General features: G+C 40.0%; 1 long non-coding RNA gene and 1 pseudogene across 1 annotated transcript; one reads left to right on the plus strand and one right to left on the minus strand.

The window, feature by feature from the left end:
* Positions 1-841: 841 nt before the first annotated feature.
* Positions 842-18664, plus strand: LOC110203983 (uncharacterized). The gene is made up of 2 exons (XR_013487736.1): positions 842-2354; positions 17344-18664. It is a non-coding gene; the product is annotated as an uncharacterized LOC110203983 (long non-coding RNA).
* LOC144458182 (putative monooxygenase p33MONOX pseudogene) lies at positions 14503-17107 on the minus strand (annotated as a pseudogene).
* Positions 18665-24111: the final 5447 nt, after the last annotated feature.

Genomic DNA, 24111 nt, shown 5'->3' on the forward strand with positions numbered 1-24111 from the left:
ACTGGGGTAAAATAAATTACCTTAACAAATATTTTGATGAAGCTGGCAAGAAAATTAAATACCCAGAGTGGAATGCTTTTAGTAAATTACTACTCTAAACCACTAAATAGAAACCTCTTGTTACATGGATTCTTTTAAAGAAACCTTAAATGGAATGAAATAGAATGGGGAAAGGGTAGAAGAGAAGATTTGTGTCCTTCAGAATGACAGTCAGAATGGTATTGCTTAATTAAAACAGTAAAAGAGGGATTTGCCTGTTTGTAGGACCAAGTCACCTGTGGCAGCAAAGATTTATCCACCCATCCCTGAGAAAAATTCACCCCCTTGGCTCCGAGGATGAGGAAGGGAAGGGGGAGGCTCATCCTAGACTGTCTCCTTTCTTCCCAGCCCCAAGGTCAAGCCAAGGATGAGAGGAATGAAGGATGGAAGGATGGAAATTTCCACCTGAGTAGGGGTGGGAGGGAGTGTTTTCAAGGCTTTTTGCTGCTCACCTCTATGCCACCCCACCCCGAAGCCCTAGACTTCCAGACAAAGGCCTGGGCAGGCAGGAAGCCCCAGGCAAGAATCAGCCCAGGAGGAGCAGGCACACAGAGGTACATACATATACACACACATGCACTATCCTACTTACACTCACAACACATGCATAAACAAAGGTACTAATACTTCCACGACCCCGCCATCCATGCCCAAACACATCTCTGTGGGCACTAAAACAAGCCAATTTGTGGTGGGGGGAGGTTCAGGAGCAGGTTGAAGAGGTGCCAGAAGAGAATATAAGGAGGGGGGATGCAGAGGGGCTGCAGGAGAGGCAGTGGAAGGAGGAGGGGAGAGGCTTAACTCATGCACAGGAAAATGCAGGAACTTATGGGATCCTTGAGCAGGAAAGGGGAGGGGAAGAGGAAAGGGTTATGGGCAGGCAGATCTCCAGCTGCTCATGACACCCTGCTATACAGATTCATGGAAAAAGGCAACTTATTCCTCCTTCTCCTCCTCCTCCTCTTCCTCCAGAGACAAAGATGACTAACCTTGTTCGAGGATGGAAGGGCAGGGTTAGTATCCACACAGAACAGAGGGAAGAGGGAGAAGAGAGGGGAGGGGGGACCTCTCTGTCATTTCTTTCAACTTTTATTACCCAGACTGTCATAGGGAACAGGCAGCAGTGTCTCTTCTGGTTGGAGGAGAGCCCAGGTTTGAACAGAGTCAGGGGGATGGGGTGGGGTGGTGTCCTGGACAACACATAAGAGAATAGAACAGTGAGTTCAGCAGCAGCAGCAGACCACCAGCCCCTGAATGGGACTTGGATTTTTAACAACCCCCTGAGCAGAGGAGGAAAGGGTTAGGAAAGGGAAGGAGCAAATCTTAACCTCCTTTCTCTAGGCATGAGGAGAGAAAAAACAGGCCAGAGGAGTGAGGGACCTGGGTACATCCAAGCATGCACTTAAGTGTGCCCCTGACAAAACCTAGGCTGCTAAAAACTGGAGGCAGTTGCTGCTGGGCAACTCCCTCTTCAAATGAAAGAAAGTTAAGGCAGAAGGTTGGGGATTCTCCCAGGCTCCCCTGCCCTGAGAAGCTGGGGAGATTAATGACCATGCTCTTCTACATAGATTAGGGAGGGATAGTCATGTCAGAGGATAACTAAATAGGTGAGTCCAAGGAAATGGGAAGCAACCATGTCCAGACACTATGCACCAGGCAAAGTGTAAATGTAACCTACTGACAAGTACAAAACCAGGGGGAAATATGTACAAGAAAATGGCTGGTCTTAGCTATGAAGGATATTTGTTAAATAAGTAGCAAGTTTTGGACAATAGTTTTCCAGTGTCAAATCAGGAAAGCCCAAGCATAGTGTGAAAGGAAATTTACCCTGGAATACACAAAACTCAGACCTTAAAGGAGAATCTAGATGGAGTCTTTGTAGTAGTAGTAGAGCTTGGGTTCCAGTCTGGCTCCTCTGACTCCATATCCCACTATTCTTGCCATTGGACCATGGCCTCCATCCTAAATAAAGCCTCTCCTTCAAATCTCTTCTGTGTGTTCTTTGTCTGTTGCCCCACTTCCATCTTTGCCCAGTCCTTACTTCAAGACACCACATGGTTCCAAAGGATCATAGACTTTCAATCTCCACCTCAGATCACCCTCAGCATCTACTGAGTTGAATCCCTTATGCTACAGAGCAAAATGAAACCCAGGAAGGTAAAGGGACTTGCCCCAAATTACATTTAAGATCACAGATCTAGATTTGGAAGGGACCTCAAAGGTCAACTAGTCCAACCTTCTCATTTTACAGAGAAAAAAAAAACCTGAAACTCAGAGTGGTGATGAGAGCTGTCTGATGTCACACAACTAGTAAGGTAGGATGTGAACCCAGATTTTCCACACTCAGAAGTAAGCAATGTATCCATTAGATTCTACTGCCTCTTATACTCTCATCTCACTAGCGTACCCTCATTTCTCTAGATGTTCTAAGACCAGAAAGATAAGGAATATGTTTCTTTTCTCAATGTCAAAAAAAAGTCATTTGCAAAACCATCTGATTTCACCTTGTGAACATTCAACAAATATTGATGGGCCTGAACTGATCTTTTGGGGGAATTCTGTTTATATCCTACTCTCTCCCTAAAGCAGAGGTTCACAAACTTATTTGGCCTATCATTCCTTTAAAAAAAATTACTCATCACCCCCCTGTAAATTTATTTTTTAAACTTTTATTGTTTTTTTCTGAAATTTGTATATCAAAATATAGTAATATATATTAATTTTCTTAAAATTATGCATCTTAAATTTAATAATTTATTGTAAATTTGTAGATTTTCCCTACAGCAAAATTTTGATGATCTAATATCTTATCATGTAACCTTATGGTGTCATATTGTAAACAAATTATTATAAACATATATTCGTATGGATAAATGCTGGACAGTGCGTGACATGCTTGCTTGCTGACACTTGCTTGATAAGACTTGTCAATGGACTTGACCAGTGATCGGTTATAACTTGCATTTTCTGTGTTTACTTAGAAAATAATTTAATCACTATGACTTTAACTCTATTATACAACAGGTGAAACATGTATGAACAGTTTTTTTTCAAAATGTTCTTCTCTTCTCTTCTTTACTTACACTTCCAATGTCTTCTTCTGTTTGTTCAATGCCCACTTCCAATTGCACCCAAAGCTATTACTGCCTCCCTGGATTTTTCAATGTATCAATCAGTTGTGTTGCATTATTTTTTCTCTTTAAAAATACTCTTGGTCATGGCAGATAGTTCTCTGGGATGGCAAGGGAAATTATACATAAGATAACTTAAGTGATATACCATAAACATGCAAAAAAATGAAAACATTCTTTTTAAAAGAATTGATAAGGCATATCATAGAAAAAAGTAACATGGAAAAAAGGTTAAGGATTGAAAATTTAAGAAGTATTAGAAAACCTGAAAGCTATGCCATTCAAAAGAGCTTATATATAATATTTCAAGAAATCAAACAAAACTTTTTAGACATTATGGATCCACAAAACAAAGAAGAAATGGAATATAAAGATCCCCAGAAAGGACCTACCAAAATGAAAACTCCCAGAAACATTACAGCACAAATCCTGAGTTTACAGGTCAAAGAAAAAGTGTTGCCAGCATCCTTTAAAGAAAGGATGCAAGTAACAAAGAGCCATAGTAAGGAATACATGGGATTTTCAGCCATTCCCCTAAAGGAGTTGAGAGCTCAAAACATGATATTTCAGGAACACAGAATATAAGCTTACAAAGTAACTTGCCCATAAATATAGTATAATCTTACAAGGGAAAACATGAACTTTTACTGAAATGTAAGACTTTCAAACATTCCTAATGAAAAGCCTAGAGCTGCATAGGAGCTTTGAAGTGTAAACACAGCATTCAACCTAAAGCCAGCAAAGTTCCCAGGTGGATTCTAATCTAAATCCACTTCTGGGGCTAGAGTCCCATCTATGAGCCACTCCCAACCATTACAATAAAAAACACAGAGATATAAAGGGAGAGTAATAAGATGGAAGGTTGATGCCAATGGGGGGAGATGGTTGGGTTCTGCTGATCCCAAGGGTTTTTTTTTTTAGTGGAAGGGAGACCTCAGCCTAAGAATAGACCCTGTGGAGATAGGTAAGACCATTGGAGAGGGAAGAACAGTTGTCTTGACTTTTGCGGGTACAGCCAATCAAACAACTTTTTATTAAGTGCCTGCTGTGTACCTGCCAGGCACTGAGAACAAGTACCAATCTTTTATATTTTGCATTTTTCACCAGGTGAAAATGAAATCTGTCCTATATTTGCTATGTTAGTAGCCTGATTGCTCACATGCAAGCTTAAGGTACTTTAAGATTTCTTTCTGGAGAATTAAAAGCCAAATTCTGATGTCCCTTGGGGAAACCATGGTTAGGTGGCAAGAGCTGCTCTAGGGGAAGGGGGGGGTGGAGCCAAGATGCCAGAGTGAAAGCAGTGACTTGCTTGAGCTCTCCCTCAAATCCCTCCAAATACCTATAAAAATGGCCCTAAAAAAATTCTAAAGCAGCAGAACCCGCAAAAAGACAGAGTGAGCCAAATTTCCATCCCAAGACAACCTGGATGGTTGATCAGAAAGGTATACTGTGCCAGGCAGTGAGAGGAGCACAGTAATCGTGGGCAGCTGGGGCGGCTTCCAGACCTCTCAACCCACAAACACCAAAGACAACTTAGAAGGTCAGTGGGAAAAGTCTGTTTCTGTGGTGAGAGAGGAGCTAGGTCTCAGAGCTAGTTCCAGAGCGCAGAGCGCAGGCACGGGGGCTGTGGCTGCGTCCTGAGCTTCCAGCCCACAGACTGAGAGGGAATCCAGTGGCTGATCAGAGGGGAATCATAGGGATCTCTTTGCCAGTGCTGAGGAAAGAATCTTTTCTTTGCCTGTACTTGGATCTGGGTCACAGTTCTGGGCGATGGTCCTGAGGCGAGGAGGAGTGCTGGTGTGGTGGAGCTTGTAGTGGCAGTAGAGAGGAAACATTCCTCACAGTTCCAGGACAGAAAGGAGTGCTTGTGGTCACTAATAGACCAGAGCACAGGCCAGAAAAGGAGTAAACACCTTGCCCCTTATCATACCAACTTGCAAGAACTGAAAGTTTACAGGTCCCTACAAGTATCTCTGAAAACAGCTGTATAAAACCCATGAAGCTTGGGAAAGTGCATTCTCCAGATTGGAAGCAGACTCTTACCCTTAACAAAGAGCTTAAGACTCAAGTAATTGGCCAGGATCATGAGCAAGCAGCGCAAAAAGAGTCAGACTATATTATCTTACTTTGGTGACAAGATCAAAACACACAACCAGAAGAAGACAACAAAGTCAAAGCTCCTACATGCAAAGCCTCCAAGAAAAATGTGAATCAGTCATAGGGCTTGGAAGAGCTCAAAAGGGATTTTGAGAATTAAGTAAGACAAGTAGAGGAAAAACTGGGAAGAGAAAAGAGAGTAATGCAAGAAAACCATGAAAAACAAGTCAATGGCTTGCTAAAGGAGACCCAAAAGAATACTAAAGAAAAGAACACCTTAAAAAATAGCCTAACCCAAATGGCAAAAGAGGTCCAAAAAACCAATGAGGAGAAGAATGCCCTAAAAAGAAAAATTGGCCAAATGGAAAAGGAAGTCCGAAAGCTTACTGAAAAAAATACTTCCTCAAAAGTTAGAATAGAGCAATTGGAAGCTAATAACTTTATTTTTTTAAATTTTATTAATTTATTTTGATTTATCAACAATCACTTCCATATGCTTCTGACTTGAACATTTTTCTCCCCCTTCCTCCCCCCCACCCTCCCCTAGACGGTGCACAATCTGATGTGGGCTTTACATTTACATTCTTATTAAACATATTTTCACATTAGTGAAGTTGTAAGTAAAAATTAAAACCAGTAGTAGGAACCATCAGAAAGATGAAACAAAACTCAACAGAAGGTAAAATTAAGTGATAGTGATTCAACTTCCACAGTTCTTTCTTTGGATGTGGACAGCATTTTCCATCCTGAGGCCTATGGAGATGTCTTAGATCCTTGTAATGCTGAGAAGGGTTCAGTTTAGCAATATTAGTCTTCACATAACATGGCTGTTATTGTGTACAAAGTCCTCTTGGTTCTGCTCACTTCTCTCAGCCTCAGACCATATAAGCCTTTCCAGGCTTTTCTGAAGTCAGCCTGTTCACCATTTCTTATAGCACAATAGTATTCCGTTACATTCATATACCACAGCTTGCTCAGCCATTCCCAATTGATGGGCATCCTCTCAATTTCCAATTCTTTGCCACCACAAAAAGAGCTGCTATGAATATTTTTGTACATGTGGGTCATTTTCCCATTTGTTTGATCTCTTTGGGATACAGCCCTAGAAGTGCTAATGCTGGATCAAAGGGTATGCACATTTTTGTAGCCCTTTGGGCATAGTTCCAAATTGTTCTCCAAAATGGTTGGATCATTTCACAACTCCACCAGCAATGTATTAATGTTCCAATTTTCCCACATCGTCTCCAACATTTATCATTTTCCTGTTTTGTCATGTTGGCCAATCTGATAGGTGTGATGTGGTACCTCAAAGTTCTTTTGATTTGCATTTCTCTAATCAATAGTGATTTAGAGCATTTTTTCATATGACTATAGATGGCTTTAATTTCTTCATCTGAGAACTGTCTGTTCATATCCTTTGACCATTTATCAATTGGGAATGGCTTGTATTCTTGTAAATTTGACTTAATTCTCTATATATTTTAGAAATGAGGCCTTTATCAGAGAGACTGGTTGTAAAAATTCTTTCCCAATTTTCTACCTTCCTTCTAATCTTAGTTGCACTGGCTTTCTTTGTGCAAAACCTTTTCAATTTAATGTAATCAAAATTATCCATTTTGCTTTTCATAATGTTCTCTATCTCCTGTTTGGTCATGAATTCTTCTGTTCTCCATAGATCTGATAGGTACACTATTCCCTGTTCTCCCAGTTTACTTATACTATCAGCCTTTATATCTAAGTCATAAACCCATTTTGACTGTATTTTGGTATATGGTATGAGATTTGGGTCTATGCCTAGTTTCTGCCTTACTCTTTTCCATTTTACCAGCAGTTTTTCTTCAAAGAGTGGGTTCTTATCCCAGAAGCTGGGGTCTTTGGGTTTATCAAATAATAGATTACTATAGTCATTGACTACTGTGTCTTGCATATTTCACCCATTCCCCTGATCCACCTCCTTATGTCTTAGCCAGTACCAAGCAGTTTTGATGATTGCTGATTTATAATATAAGATCTGAAACGGCTAAGCCACCTTCTCCTGCATTTCTTTTCATTAGTTCCTTTGATATTCTGGACCTTTTGTTTTTCCAAATGAATCTCGTTTTTTTTTTTCTAACTCTATAACATAATTTTTTAGTAGTTTGATTGGTATGGCACTGAATAAGTAAATTAGCTTAGGTAGGATTGTCATTTTTATTGTATTAGCTCGGCCTATGTTTTTCCAGTTATTTAGATCTGATATTATTTGTGTGAAAAGTGTTTTGTAATTGTGTTCATAGAGTTCCTGGGTTTGTTTTGGGAGGTAGACTCCTAAATATTTTATAATGTCTACAGTAAGTTTAAATGGGTTTTCTCTTTCTATCTCTTGCTGTTGGGCTTTGTTGGTAATATATAAAAATGCTGATGATTTATGTGGGTTTATTTTATAGCCTGCAACTTTGCTAAAGTTGTTTATTATTTCAAGTAGTTTTTGACTTGATTCTCTAGGATTCTCTTAGTATATCATCATGTCATCTGCAAAGAGTGCTAGCTTTGTTTCTTATTTGCCTGTTCTAATGCCTTTGATTTCTTTTTCTTCTCTTATTGCTAAAGCTATTGTTTCCAGTACAATATTGAATAACAGTGGTGATAATGGACGTGCTTCTTTCACCTCCTATCTTACTGGAAATGCTTCTAACCTGTCCTCATTACATATAATGCTTGATGAAGGTTTTAGATATATGCCATTTATTATTTTAAGGAAGACTCCTTTATACCTATGTTTTCTGGTGTTTTTAATAGGAATGGGTGTTTTATTTTGTCAAAAGCTTTTTCTGCATCTATTGAGATGATCATGTGGTTTCTGTTGGTTTTGGTGTTGATATGCTCAATGATGCTGATAGTTTTCCTAATATTGAACCAACCCTGCATTCCTGGTATAAATCCTACCTGTTATAGTGTATTATTCTTGTGATAAGTTGCTGCAGTTTATTTCCTAGTATTTTGTTTAAAATTTTTGCATCTGAGATGGGGTTATTTAAGTATTTTACTTCCTCTTCTGTTAATCTGGGCAATTTATATTTTTGTAAATATGTATTCATTTCACTAAGATTGTCAAATTTGTTGGCATATAGTTGGGTAAAATATTTCTAATTATTGTTTTAATTTCCTCTTCCTTGGTGGTAGCTTCACCCTTTTCATTCTTGATACTAGTAATTTGGTTTTCTTCTTTCTTTTTTTTTAATTAAATTAACCAAAGGTTTATCTATTTTATTTTTTTTTTCGTAAAACCAGCTGTTAGTTTTATTTATTAGTTCAATAGTTTCTTAATTTCAATTTTATTAATTTTTCCTTTGGTTTTCAATATTTCTAATTTGGTGTTTAGTTGAGGATTTTTAAGTTGTTCTTTTTCTAGTTTTTTTTAGTTGTATGCCCAATTCATTAATCTCCTCTTTTTCTATTTTATTTATGTAAGCATTTAGAGACATAAAACTTCCCCTAAGAACTGCTTTTGCTGCATCCCATAGGTTTTGATATGCTGTCTCATTATTGTCATTCTCTTGAATTAAATTATTGGTTGTTTCTGTGATTTGTTGTTTGACCCAATCATTTTTTAGGATTAGAGTATTTAGCTTCCAATTATTTTTTAGTCTATCTTTCCATGGCCCTTTATTACATATAACTTTTATTGCATCATGATCTGAAAAGGATGCATTTAATATTTCTGCCTTTCTGCATTGGATTGTGAGGTTTTTATGCCCTAGCACATGGTCAATTTTTGTGTATGTGCCATGTACTGCCGAGAAAAAAGTATATTCCCCATTCAGTTTTCTCCAGAGGTTTATCATACCTAACTTTTCTAATGTTCTTTTCACCTCTTTAACTTCTTTCTTGTTTATTTTGTGGTTAGATTTATCTAGTGCAGAGAAGGGGAGGCTCAGGTCCCCCACTAGTATAGTTTTGCTGTCTATTTCTTCCTGTAATTCCCTGAACTTCTCCTCTAACAATTTGGATGCTATACCATTTGGTGCATATATGTTTAGTAATGATATTACTTCATTGTCTATGGTGCCTTTTAGCAGGATGTAGTTTCCTTCCTTATCTCTTTTGATTAGATCTATTTTTGCTTTTGCTAGCCTCAGTTTCCTCACCTGTAAAATGAGGAGGCTGGTCTTGACCTTTTTAAGGCCTCTTCCAGCTTGGAATCCATGATCTGTGGTTGGCACTCTAGTGCTGCCACTTGCTTTGTGACCTTGAGCACTTAACTTTACTATACCGCATTTTATACATTTGTACAATGAGGTGGTTGGATTAGACGACCTCTAAGGTCCCTTTAGCTCCAAATGGATGCTCCTGTGACCTAGTATTCTCTGTATGCTCTTGTACCAGCAGCCAGAATGCTCCATATACACCTCTTTACTCAATATTTCTATAGCATCTTAAAGTTCTACAAAGTGCTTTCCCCTTCCCAGTCCTGTGAGGGAGGGTAAGTGCAAGTATTTCTATTTCCATTCTTTTAGACATGGAAACTGAAGCTCTGGTGAAGTGACTTAACCCATAGTCACACAGCTAATAGGTGACCTTTGAGCCAGGACTAAAACTTGGACCCCTTGATTTCAAAACTCATCATCTTTTCCACTACACCTGCTGTCTTTCAACATACTCCTTGAGTTTCTCTAACACATACTTATCTAAAACCTAGAGTCAGTCAACATTGATTAGGTGTCTACTGTATTTTAGGCACTGTGCTAAGCACTGGGGATACAGAGAAAGGCAAAAGATAGTCCCTGCTCTCAAGGAGCTCACAATCTAAAGGCAGAGAAAACATGCAAACAACTGTATGTTCACACAAGCTACAGTTATCCCTTCCCTGTAGAGGGGTTAGGGGCACCTCTGCCATCTGGAAAATCCACATTAAATCTTTTGGCTCTCCCTTCACATCAGAGAAGGTCTGAATTTTTTTCTTTTTCTTTTATGGGGTGTTTACTGTACCATATTGTAAAATTTGGGTTAAGTATTTGGTCATCGGCTCTGTGTCATCTGGTGGCCTTCATGTGTAGCCTATGACTTCTGCAAAACTTCCCCCAAATTCCCATTTAATTTCTTATGCCAACCCATAATATATCAAAATTGCAATGGGGAAAATCACAATGTGGAAGGAATAATGGTATATGAAGGATAAATTGTAAAGGGAGTAGAATTAAGGAGGATAAGGAAAGGCTTCCTTTCCAATCGGAAGACAGACTTTTAGATTTGGGAATAGATAGAACTTGGCCATTTACACTATTGGAAGAGCCCAATGCTATTTGTCTTCAGAAAGTTTGTGGCAATTCCTGCAAGAGGACTTCTATAGCTATATGTGTTGGAGACGTTTTTAAATGGAAAAATGCAAGGTGTGAAATTGAACGGAATCCTTAAGTAGCACCACTCAGAAGGAAAGGGAAAAGTCTACATTTGCTTGGTCCAAGATGATAGAAATTCCCACTCCATGGCTGGTCAGTAACTTCTCAGTGACCTTGTGGTGCATCTTAGAGTAGGGGATGTCCTTCTTATTGGCTCTTTGAATTCTTAGGGGGAATTGGGGTTATGGCTTAAGGTCAGACTTCGCTCGCTGCATTTGTGTTTTCTCTCCTATCCCAGTCTAAACCAGCTGAGGAAAAGATGAATGAAGACGGCTTGCTCACTCTTTTGTCCTTGACTAAATAAATGATGCACTGACATTGCAGCTGTTGTTGACACCATTCTGTTCTAATTCCATCATGGAGTTATTTCAATTAGAACTGAATATAAAATATTGCATTGGCTTGAAGTTGGATTTTTTTTAGCTACTTGTCCACAAAAGCTCTGCTTTGGGGTGAAGTTTTGGTCAGAAGAAAGAATGTTCAGGCAGTAAACAACTTTAAGAACTCTTTAAAAAATCAGTTGAAGCGATGAGTAAAAAAAAATCCGTCTTCTCTTTCTGCCAAAGTTAATTTTTTCCTTTTTCCAATTGCTTTAATTTCATCCGTCTCTTCTTAAAATTTGTTTTGGAGTTAAAATTAAACCTTTTTATTTTAGAAAGAAATGAAGGAAAAATAAGATGGAAAAGATGAGGTGCTAGATTTCAGAAAGTTTCTCATCTAGATTGGAATAACTTTCTTTTCCCCAGCAGGTGGGTGTTTTGACTTCTTAAAACTGACGTGAAGCCAAGTAATCTTCAAAATTGGAAAAAAGATTAAAAAATGGAGAGTATATAAAGTACCTGTGAAGATTGAACACATGAAATCATGTACATATTTGAGCACTTGAATTTTTATAATAGGAAAACATTGATTCATATGCCCATTTTTGGCAGTGACCTTGTTTATACTTTAAAATATACATTAATCAGTTTAAACCATTGAAAAGAAATTAAAGTCATTGCATTTAGAGCTAGAAAGTATATTAGAAATCGTTTAATCCAACCTCCTTGACTGTGAATGAGGAAATGGAAGTCCAGAGAGATCATTGTACAGGTAGGAATTGGCAGAGCCATGATGGTAGTCAAAAAGTATTTCTGAAGCTCCTACTAGTCCAAATCTGGTCTTGCATACTGGCTGTATGACCCTGGGCAAGTCACAACCATTTTTACCTCAGTTCATTTATCTGTAAAATGAGCTAGAGAAGGCAAACCACTCCAGTATTTTGCCAAGAAACCCCCAAATGGAGTCATGAAGAGTCTGACACAACTGAACAACAATAAAACTCCTACTGTGGTGCCAAGCACTGTGCTTGGAGATACAAAGAAAGGCCAAAGATAGTCCCTACTTTCAAGAAGCTCACAGGATGTGAACTTAAAATTCTGACTCCAGATCTTTTCTTTAACTTAACATTGTATTACCCCCCCCGATTACATATAAAAACATTTTTTAATATTCATTTAAATTTTTTTTGAATTCCAAATTCTCTCTCTCCCTGCCTCCCTCTCCTCCCCTCCTCAATGGAAGGCAAGCCATTTGATACAGGTTATACTTATGGAGTCATGCAAAACATTTCCATATTAGTCATGTTGTGAAAGAAAATAGACCCCCCCCCAAAAGAGAAAAAGTATGCTTCAATCTGTATTCAGACTCCCATCAGATTTTTCTCTAGAGATGGATAGCATTTTTCATCATAAGTCCTTCAGATGTCTTGGATCATTATATTGCTGGTAATAGCTGAGTCAGAGGTGGGGAACCTGAGGCCTTAAGGCTGCATGTGGCCTTCTAGGTTCTTGGGTGCAGCCTTTTGACTGATTCCAAGTCACTCACAGTTGATTATCATACAATATTGCTGTTACTGTATACAATGTTTTCCTCATTTCACTTTACATCTGTTCATGTAGGTCTTAAGGTTTTTCTGAGAGCATCTTGCTCATCATTTCATATAGCACCACAGTAGTATTCTATCACAATCATATACAACAACTTGTTCAGCCGTTCCCCAATTGTGGACATCCCCTCAATTTTGAATTCTTTGCCAACACTAAAAGAACTGTTATAAATATTTTGGTACATATATGTCCTTTTCCTTTTTTATCTCTCTGGGATATAGACCTAAGAGTGGTATTGCTTAGTTAAAAGGTATGCATGGTTTTGTAAGTCCTTTGGGTATAGTTCCAGATTGCTCTACAGAATGGTTGAATCAGTATATAACTTCACCAAAAGTGCATTAGTATCTCAATTTTCACACACCCTCCAACATCTTTTTTTCTTTTCTGTCACATCAGCCAATCTGATAGGTATCAGGTGGCAACTTAGAGTTGTTTTAATTTGTATTTCTCTAATCAATAGTGTTTTAGAGCATTTTTTCATATGACTATAGATAACTTTGATTATTTCATCTGAAAACTACCTGTTCTGTCCTTTGACCATTTATCAATTTAGGAATGGCTCTTATTTTTATAAATTTGACTCAGTTCTCTATATATTTAAGAAATACATAATATTTCTTATATGTAATATATGTAATATGTAATAAATATATTCCTCTTGATCAGAGGAACTTTCTGTAATTTTTTTCACAGTTATTATTACTATGTATTTCCCTCTAATCCTATTTCCCCCTTATTTATCCTACTTTCTCTCTTCTTTCACTCTGTCCATTCTGAAAAGTGTTTTTGCTTCTGACTTTTACCTCCCCCAATCAGACCTCCCTTCTATCATTCTCTTCAGCCCACCCCTCCTTATTCTATTCTGCTTTTACTTTCCTGTAGGGTACCATAGATTTCTATACTCAGGTGAGGTTGTGTTATTCCCTCTTTGAGCCAGTTCTGGTGAGAGTAAGGTTCACATGCTCCTCATCTTTCCCTCTTCTGTAAAAGCTCTTTTACGTGAGATAATTTACCCCATTCTACTTTTCGCTTTCCTCTTTTCTCAGTGAATTCCTCTTTCTCATCCTTAATTTTATTTTTTTAATCATCCCATCATATTCGACTCACACCTGTGCCCAACTGTCTATCTATACTCCTTCTAACTGCCTTAATCAGAAAGTTTTAGGAGTTAAAAGTATCATTGTCCCATGAAGGAATGTAAACAGTTTGAACTTATTGAATCCCTTATGGTTTCTCTTTCCTTTTACCTTCTTCTCTATGCTTCTTTTAAGTCTTGTATTTGAAAGTCAAATTTTCCAAATCTTTCTAATAAATGACATTGCCTCCACCTACTGCTTACAATATCACATTATAATCTGTGGTTTGACCTTCATAGTATTGATATATTTAATATTGCTCCGAATAATTTTTTACTAGTTGAGATAAATTCTTCCCTTTTTTAAAAAAAACTTGTTTGTGGACTATTCTTTATATTCTATAAGTAACTAATCTGCATTTTCATTAAACATTATTGAAATTAAATTATTGTTTTTACTTATTTCACTTAAGACTTTTTAAAAATCTTGGATAAATACACAAAACAAAATCTATTTAGATTTAATTCTTTGCCTTACCCCGAGGGGACAATCTAGATCTGTGGGTCAGTAGTTGGTTGTGGTAGGCTATACTTTGACGAGTTATTCAGACCAAATTTGGGTCCTTACAGAATAGATCTCCCTACATTAGAAAGATTCAAGCTTTGCCACAAATATTTAAAGAGGCAATCACCAGCTCCCTAGATATATTCCCCACAGAACTGTGAATGGGCGACCTCTTTTCTATATCAAATCAAGGTGAATGGGAAGCAGGAAACGTGTGTCTGTGATTCTCTCCAAACAAGAGCCAGTCATTAGGAAGAGCAATTTTGCCTATGTGAAAAGCCTGTAGGAGTTAGAAGCCTGTAGGACTCAATATGTTCCTATCCCTCAGTTTGAGGTTATACACCCAAGGAAGTTGTGTCCTCCCGTCGATCCCTAAAGTGTCCATTTTGGGTGGTTTGAAGGCTGGTGAGTTCTCTGCAGTTCTGGTTGTCTGGACCCACACGAGCTCTATTGGTTATAGCTTCTGAGTACCTTTGTAGGAGTAGACACTCAAACCCAAGTTGGATTTTCACAGGGTTCTTGGTCCCAAAAGGCTCCATTTTTTAAGATGGGGTTCTGTCTCTATCCCCACTTCCAGAATGCATGCTGCTGATGTCTGAACCAGGTAAGGAAGTAGAACATGGTTAAGTAAACCAACCTCTGAGCCTTTCCTTGGGAAAAGAGTGGGATGTGCTATTGGAATGGACTGGTCTGAAGTAGTCAGTCTCTTTTTTCTAATCTCTCCATTTGGTCACCTTACTTTGTGAACTGCCTCTGCTGCGTGATGGTACTTGGTTTCATCTGTGACGAGGACTTTATGAGGAACTTACCCACCATCTCTTAGCCTTGCCTGCTGCTCTCTTCTGTCTGTTTTGTAATATGAGAATTCATGATGGTGCCCCTAGTCTTGACTTTCACCACTGGCACCTTGTTCCCATGGTCACTGGAAGTTGAGGGGTTATGGTAGGAGAATACAGATTAACTTCTCCTTCCTCAACCTTGAAAAGCTGCTGGTACTTCCAATTTGATGAGTGCCTTTTTCCACAGGACCTTACGGCACATATCAGATAGAGGAGGAATCATTGATGTGGGATCTTCTAGGGTATCATCATAAGTGAATGCCCTGGTGCACTCCAAGCGGCAGGGACAGCTTGGCTAGAAGCCCACCTGTGCTGTGCTCAGTAGCAGGCACATCTGGCTCTCTGGATGCCAATAAAAGATTGTGATCCAGGTGTTTCTCTAGTTAAAAAACCCAGAACTCTGATTCTTATGTGAAAGTCAATGGAAGTTATACAGATATGACACAGATGTCAAAAAGGAACTTTCTACATCTGGTGATAAACAGCAAAGTCCCAAGCAGATCCCATGCAGAGGCTGTCTTGACTTGTGGGTTTATGTTGGTGAGAGAGGGAGAGAAAAGGAATGGGACATAGGGATCATCCATAGCCCGAGTCACCAGCATGGGCAGGAAGCTGAGACCAACAAGGTTCTAGGCCCTGTTCCCTCTCTAAGCACCAAGCTGTGGTAGAATCAGATATGATGCAAATGGTGCCAAGATCCAAGACGACCTGGGGGAGGTATGTAGAGATATGGGAAGATAAAGCCTCACTTAGGACTTTTAAGAAGTTCAGAATTCAGAAGCTTTTGGTGGTCATCATTAGGGTTCCAATCTGTCTTTCCAGACAGATTGCACAATTACTTCCCCTCCTATGCCCTCTCTTAGTATTATTACTATTTTGTTTGTTTTTTGGTGAGGCAATCAGGGTTAAGTGACTTGCCCAGGGTCACACATCTAGTAAGTGTCAAGTGCCTGAGGTCAAATTTGAACTCGAGTCTTCCCGACTCCAAGGCCGGAGTCTATTTACTGTGCCACCTAGCTGCCCCATCATGCACTCTTATGTTCTAGCCAAACTAGCTTACTTTGTGCTCCCTGTATATGATATTCCATCTCTTATCTTCACGCCTTTGAATAGGCTGTCCTCCATGCCTACCAGGCCCTCCTCTTCACCTCTTCCTTGTGGAATCTACCATGTTTTTCAGTTGTTTCAGTTGTGTCTGACTCTACGGGATGCCATTTGGGATTTCTTGGCAAAGATGCTGGAATGGTTCACCATTTCCTTCTCCAGCTCACTTTACAGATGAAGAACTGAAGGATATAGGGTTAAGTGACTAATCAGGGTCGCAAGCTAGTAAGTATCTTGAGGCCTGCCTTAATTCAAAGCACAGCTCATGTTATTTCTAAGAGGCTTTTCCTAATGTTTCAATTGCTGTGTTCTTTTCCCCACCCCCTACTTCCACTGAAATGACTTTATCTCACTCTATATATAATTTGTATATCCTCTGTATTTGTACATTTGTAAACTTACCTGTTTGTTTTCCTATTGGTGAAATGTAGTCATTTGGGGAAGGACTGCCTCCCTAGCCCCTAGGATGATCTCAAACACTCAATGCTTATTCAGTTGAATTATATTGAAAAAGATTCTAAGGAGAAATGAATATTTAATGGATCTCGTGGAAGGATTGGAAAACATTTGATATATCTGTTGAGAGCAGGGATTCTTAACTTTCCCATGTACCCCTTTCACAGGCTGGTAAAACCAATGGACCACTTTTTCAGAATAATGTTTTCAAATGCATGTAATAAAATACATAAAATTTAAAGGAAATCAACGGTTTCAGTCAGATAAGCCACCTGGAGCCCAAGAGAATAGTCAGGTCCTTTTGCCTGGGGTTCTGTTGGGGGATGGGGCAGGTACAAAGAACCCATTAGGGCCCATGGTGGGGGAGGGGGGAATGGGGGTTTAGCTGAACCAACCGGATGGGCGGCTCCTGGAGTCTCAGCGGGGGGCCTGTGGGGAGGGGGGTGGAGCCGCCTCGCCAGGCGGCCAGGTGGGCTCAGATCTCACAAAGGCCATCGCTGACGTCACCGACCATCAACTCTGCTCTGCCCATGGTTGCCTGAGTATTTCTGATGGCAAAGCGTTCCAATCTTGCGGGGTGTGAGAATGCAGGAGAGCAGCTGAACGCCCACCTGAGGATCGGGGGACGTTAGTGGCCACACTGCACCGGCCTCAAGACCTCGAAGTTAATTCTGATATAGTTTAATGGTCCCCAAGTGGTAGGTATCTGACCATCGTTTTCACCCCTTTAGGTTCTGAGGGCAGCCGGTCGGCTGGAGCGGGGAACACCTCTGATGGGGAGGAAGCTGCAGACAGCCCCAGGGGCTTCACTGCAGGCTTTCAAGTCAGATCACTGGCTACCAGGATGAACTTCTTGCTTGGGAGTTGCCTTGAGGGAAAGTATTGGACTGGCAAGTTCCTTTTTGTTTGTTGGTGATGTTTTTCTCCTGGAAGGGGTGATTGAGGAGGGAGGTCGGCATGGAGGAGTAGCTCAGAATGGACTTGGAAGGTCTTGTGAGTTGGAGGGCTAAAGCAGACCTTAGGGGTCATCTGGTCCAACCTCTTCATTTTTGAGAAAGTGTAAATGAGGACAAGAGGAGGTCAGGGACATGGCCAAGGGCACAGAGCCAGCAAGTACCTGAAACAGGCTCTGAGCCCAGGTTTCTCTTGCTTGACACCCTAGTTGGCTTACATGTTGACATCTGTCTCCTTTGACATCCAAGTTTCATAGGCAGAAGATCCCTCACAAAGCACTCCCAAGAAACAGCTTCCTGCCTAAAGTGGGATTTGTGTAGGTTACCCAGAGAGTTACCAGGGTGAGCCAGAGCAAATATCACCCCTTTACTGAATGGGTTTCTTCCCTTTCTGAAATGGGAGGGGAGGGAGTGGATGATCTTCAGTGGCTTCACTCCTAGCCCTACTTGAATGTATTCCTGGAAGTTGGATGTGAAAGCCTAGGCAAGGTCCCTCTTTCCTGCCCTCAGAAAACACTCAGGCTCTTGTGGGGGGAGAGGAGTCTCTGGGACATGGTGAACTTGATATAGGTTGGGTAAAGGAGGAAGGGGTAGGTGACAGGGGGATCTGGAACAGCTTGCTGCACTTGGCCTTTCAAAGATGGGAAAGAGGTTGGAAGGTGATCACATAGCAAAGGTATCAATTTCGGACTGAACAAAGGGAGCAATCTGGGTTAAATGAGGGTCCTGGAGGAGTCAGAGTGAGGACAGGAACCTGAATAACACCTTGACCAAAGCTCATGTGCCCTTTCTTTTACCAACCTTAGCAGGTCTATCAGATTTTTCTCAGGAAGAGGGGTTCTTCCCCAGCTTGTTGAGATCATTCTCAAGGACAGCTCTAAGATCATCTTTCTGATGCCAAATGTCTGAAGGGGAAGAAGATGGGGCAAGCAACCAAATCAAATTGCCTGTAGAAATGATGCCACAAATACAGGAGTTCAGGAGTCCTGGAATGCTTTATCAAAAGGCTCAGTGGCTGGTCCCACACCAGTGACAATTAGAGAAAAGAAAGCAGAGCTAAAAGAAATGTGGCTTACAATAAAAACTCCTCCAAGCTGAACTGTTCTTCTCTCTTACTCATGATTGAAAAGGGGATGTGTTTTGAAGAAAGGGCTAAGGATCTCTCTCCCTCTCTGTCTCTGTCTCTGTCTCTCACACGCACCCACACACACACACAGACACACACGCACATACACACACAGAGACAGGGCACACTCCCCCCACAAAGTGCAATCATTTCATACGGAATTTTAACTGAGAGAAATCATTTGTAATTGGGAGGTGAAGAAAGGGTGCTCTATAGTGTTGTGCCCAACACTGGACTTACTTTCTAAGGAGAGAGATGGGTAGCCATAGGCAAAACAGCCTTGGAACATAAACTCATTTGTCAAATCTCATGGAAAAAGTGGGTGAAAAATAGGGACTTTTCTTATGGATGGGTATTCATATTCTCTCAATGTTGACACATATGAGTACTCACCTATTCTCTATAGTCATATATATTTATACTGATATTTTCTATCTAGATTCTTGTATATGAATACTCCAGTATTATCTAAGTGTCTTCATACAGCAATACTCATAGATCCTTTCTTTAGATCCATACACACACATATACACTCCTCTGTTCTTTATTCATATATGTCAACAACTATAAATTGAGTAGATACATTCCCATTTATGTACTTCTCTATCTCTCAGTATTATTTATGTTTATTCACACATCTTTCTCCATTTACTGACATATAAGTATGCATGTATTCTCTATTTTCACATAAATAAGTACCCACCTATTCTGTCTCTTTCTATATATATGAGTCCTCATTTTCTCTCTCCATATGTATATGCTGTTATAGGAATCATCATATTCTTTCTCATCATATAGGAGTCCACATCTTCTCCCACAGGGAAACGGTGGGATACTTGTTAATATATAAAGAGAAAAAGTGCTCACACTTGAATGAAGAAAAAAATAGAGAAGTACCATTGAGTTGTTTTTTCAGTCATTTGTGACCCTTTGTGGTGCATTTTGAGGCTTTCCTGGCAGAGATTCTGGAGTGGTTTACCATTTCCCCCTCCAGCTCATTTTACAGAAAAGAAAACTGAGGCAAACAGGTTGAAGTACTTGGCCAGGGTCACTTAGCCCAGGGTGACATCTGAAACTGCATTTTAATTCAGGTCTTGCTGAGCCCACACCAGACACTATCCACTGAACCACCTAGACAATATATGTGTACCCATGTCAGAGGCTCTACCACAAGTCCTTCATGTGAATATAAAGAGAATACATAAGTATTTCTCAGTATGAATATAGAAAGAGAATATGGGAGTTTTTCAACATAATGAACATAATGAAAACATATAGAAAGACTTGGGGGCATCCAGATACCCACAAATAGATTTTTCTCCGGGGTACAAGGGATGGACAAAGAGATGGATAGACTGTGCCATGGACAGTTGTCCAGTTCCACTTCTTCCTCCATGTCTGTGTGGCACCTGCAACGGTTTCAGTCAGATAAGCCACCTGGAGCCCAAGAGAATAGTCAGGTCCTCTTGGCTGGGGTTCTGTTGGGGGTGGGGCAGGTATATAGTTTCTCTATAAATAAATCAATATATATAGGTTACCCTTATATTCTATAATGTATACATATATATATCACATATACATACATATATATACACATGCACAAACATTAGTTATTATTTAATCAGTGTATACAAATATACTATATTGTCTGTTGTGACTCATATATATGATTATCCATACATTCTCTCTATATTTTGGTATACATGAATATTCATAAGCCCTTTCTATATTCCTCTACGAGTATTGTTGTGAGTTTTCATTCACTTCATGTTTCTCTGCTTACAGAGACCCTTATTCTCTGTCTATATGCCTATAAGAGTGCTGATAAACTCTACGTATACACAGGCAAAAGTCTTCATATATTGTCTCACATGAAGACAAGAAGTGGAATGCTTTTTGGAATATAGACAGCATATAGGAGACCTAATATATGTGAATAGAGAGAGAATATATGTACATAGATATGTATAGAGAAAATATGGGTTCTCAAATATGAATAGAAAGTGAATATGTGAGTATCATATATGTAGGACTAGAGGGAATGATTACCAATATTCATGAGGAGATAGTTACTTCACATAAGTGAATTTATAGAAAGAACAAATGACTGTATGTACATAGTAATGAAAAGAAAGAATCCGTATATTTATATATATGATATATTGTCTTCATACATACGAGTTGTCTTATATTATCTGTATATTTGATTACATACTTATGAATTCGTACTTTATAGGAGAGAAAGTCTGTAGTCTTCTATGTGAATACACATACATCAAGATAGAGAATATATATAAATCAAATATATAAGTTATTTCCTATATCTTGGATGATATAATGATATATAAATGTAGTCCTATATATGTAGTATTACAAAATGGGATGTTTGGTACTCATAAAGAGGAATAGAGAAAGAGAATGGAAGATTTCTTCCTTGTGCGAATATACAGAGGAAAACTTTGAGCACTCATGAATAAGAATACAAAAAACCCCGTGGTTTTGAAGAGAGGGATAGAGGGCCTTCTGGGCAGACATCAGAGGGTCGCTGGGCATCAGTCCTGGTCCTTTGGGTCCTCTCCCTCCGTGCCAGGCCGGAACAGAACAGAAAAAGTCAGGTAATCTTGCTGGCAGTGCAAGCCACTTGCAGCAGCGGGGGAGGAGAAAATAAGCCCGGGGAGGTCTTCAGGGAAGGAAGAAATGAGTCAGAGAGGGTGTTTAGGAGAGGGAAGGATGTGAGGTGGGAACCAGTGGAGGAAGGAGCAGGGTCAGCAGGAGAGAAACTCCTGCCTTACCAAGGTAGGCACTGACATCACCAGCCATCAGCGCTTATCAGAGAGGGAGGGAAGGGGTGGGGTCCACATTTCCCAGAGTCAGCTCCTCTTGGCTGCTGGCTCCCTGAACATCCCAAGGGTTGGCAGTGGATATCTGAGAGGCAAGAGAGGCCAGGGGACTGACCCAAAGCCCACCTGAATGTGGGAGATAAGGGGCCAAGATACATAAGCCCCATGCCACAGGACTCCTGCCCATGGTAGGGAAATGGTATCCACCTGGACCCTACAGGACCTTGGCCATCCACCACTAGGGGGTCTGATGTCTGACAGTCCATGTGAGATTGGATGGGGGGGCAGCACCTCTGGTTCAGGAGGCAGGTCCGTGAAGAACCATGCATTTTATTCCAGATTTTAGGGTTAGAATAGGACAGCTGTTGCTGATTGGGGGCTGCCACAAGAGAAAGCATTAGACTAGCAGGGTTTTTTGGGGTTGGGAAGGTTATATTGCAAGCATGGAGTGGGTATGGATATGATGGAGGAGTATGCATGGACTTATACGTTAGAATAAGATGAAGACTTCAGAAGTCATCTGATTCAAACTCGTCATTTGAGAGAAGGGAAAGTAAGTTCAAGAGGAGGGCAGTGACATGACCAAAGTCACAGAGCCAGTAAGGACAGACCTAGGCCTTAAGGCCAGTTCTGTCTTGCTGACCAAGCTAGCTGGTTTCCATCTTGGCCTCTTCCTCCTCTGACAGCCAGACTTCAGAGGTACAGGGTCCTTGAATGAAAGGCACTCCCTAGAAGCTTGTGGGCAGATTCCCCAAAGAGCTAGGGAATTGGAAAGTCTTCAATTATGTCTGTGAGGTTAAGTAAAAAGCAAATTGAACTCTCCCCAACTTTTTGTCAGCCTGGTATACACAGTCAGCAGAGTGAGCCTGAAAAAAATCCCATGCCTTCCCTGAATGAGTTTCTTCCATTTGAGAAACAAAGGGATGACCTCTACCTGCTTCACTCAGAGCCCTACTTGAACATTTTCCTGAGTCTTAGAAGTGTTAGCTAAGGCAAGGTCCTCAGTGAACATACGAATTCATATTTCTAGGAGAGAAGCTCTATAGTCTTGTAAGTGAATACATATATATGAAGATAGAGAATGTACATATAAATGAAATATACACGTTATTTCCTACTTATTGGATGATATATTCATATATAAAATAATCCTGTATATGTAGGGTTACAAAACGGGACATTCAGTCACTCAGTGATGAGTGACTTGGACATGAAGAATATGGTAGCAGTAGTCACAACTTTGCAAAAAGATGCAAGCCTTTTACAGGTAGGGAACAAGAAAGAACAGCTTGGAGAAGGTGGGTTTCATGGCAGTTGAGCTTTCATCGATGTCATGGAAGGTGCAGATTATGGACAGAACAGAGATGCAAATTTTCAGCTGTGCAAAGGGATCTGCTTGGGCTGCAGAAGGGGGCTCTGAGAATCAGAGTGGGAAAGGAAGTCCAAATAACCCCTTGTCCAGAGCTCATGTGCTCCTGCATTTCCCAACATGGACAGCTCAAAGGGGTTCTGCCCACAAGGGAAAGAGAGCTTCTCCCCCATTCTGCATAGATCAGCCTCATGGACATCTATCACTAAGATTGTCTCCTAGTGCAAACAGCCTGAAGAGCCCTAAAAACTCCTCCAAGCTGACCTATTCCACTTTGTGATTCATGATTGAAAGGGGGATGTGTATTGAAGAAAGGGCCAGGGATCTCTCTCTCTGTCTGTCTCTCTGTCTGTCTCTCTCTCTCTCTCTCTCTCTCTCTCTCTCTCTCTCTCTCTCCACACACACACACACACACACAGAGACTGGGCACACTCCCCCCCAGTGCAATCATTTCATATGGAATTTTAACTGAGAGAACTCATTTGTAATTGGGAGGTGAAGAAAGGGTGCTCTATAATGTTGTGCCCAACAGTTGACTTACTTTCTAAGGAGAGAGATGGGATAGCCATGGGCAAAACAGGTTTGGAACATAAACTCATTTACCAAATCTCATGGAAAATGTGGGTGAGAAATGGGGACTTTTCTTATGGATGAGTTTTCATATTGTCTCAATGCAGACACATATGGGTACTCATCTATTCTCTATGGTCATATATATTTGTACTGATATTTCCTCTCTATATTCATGTATATGAATACTCTAGCATTATCTATGTCTCTTCATACAGCAATACTCATATATCCTTTCTTTAGATCCATACACACACATATATACTCCTCTGTTCTCTATTCACATATGTGAGCAAGCATATATAGAGAGATATATTTGTATATCTGTACTTCTCTATCTCTCAGTATTGTGTATGGTTATTCATACATCTTTCTCCATTTATTGACATATAAGTATACATATATTCCCTCTATTCACCTAAGTGAATCCTCACATATTCTTTCTCTTTATATATGTGTGTGTGTGTGTGTGTGTGTGTGTGTATGACTATTCATTTTCTCTCTATATATGCATATGTTGTTGTAGGTATCATCATATTCTTTCTCATCATATATGAATCCACATCTTCACCCACAGGGAAACCGTGGAATACTTGTTTACATATATAGAGAAAAACGGCTCACACTTGAATGAAAAAAAA

This window comes from Phascolarctos cinereus, unplaced genomic scaffold (assembly GCF_003287225.1).
Source record: "Phascolarctos cinereus isolate Bilbo 61053 unplaced genomic scaffold, phaCin_HiC Scaffold_6;HRSCAF=336, whole genome shotgun sequence".
Taxonomy (NCBI): Eukaryota; Metazoa; Chordata; class Mammalia; order Diprotodontia; family Phascolarctidae; genus Phascolarctos; species Phascolarctos cinereus.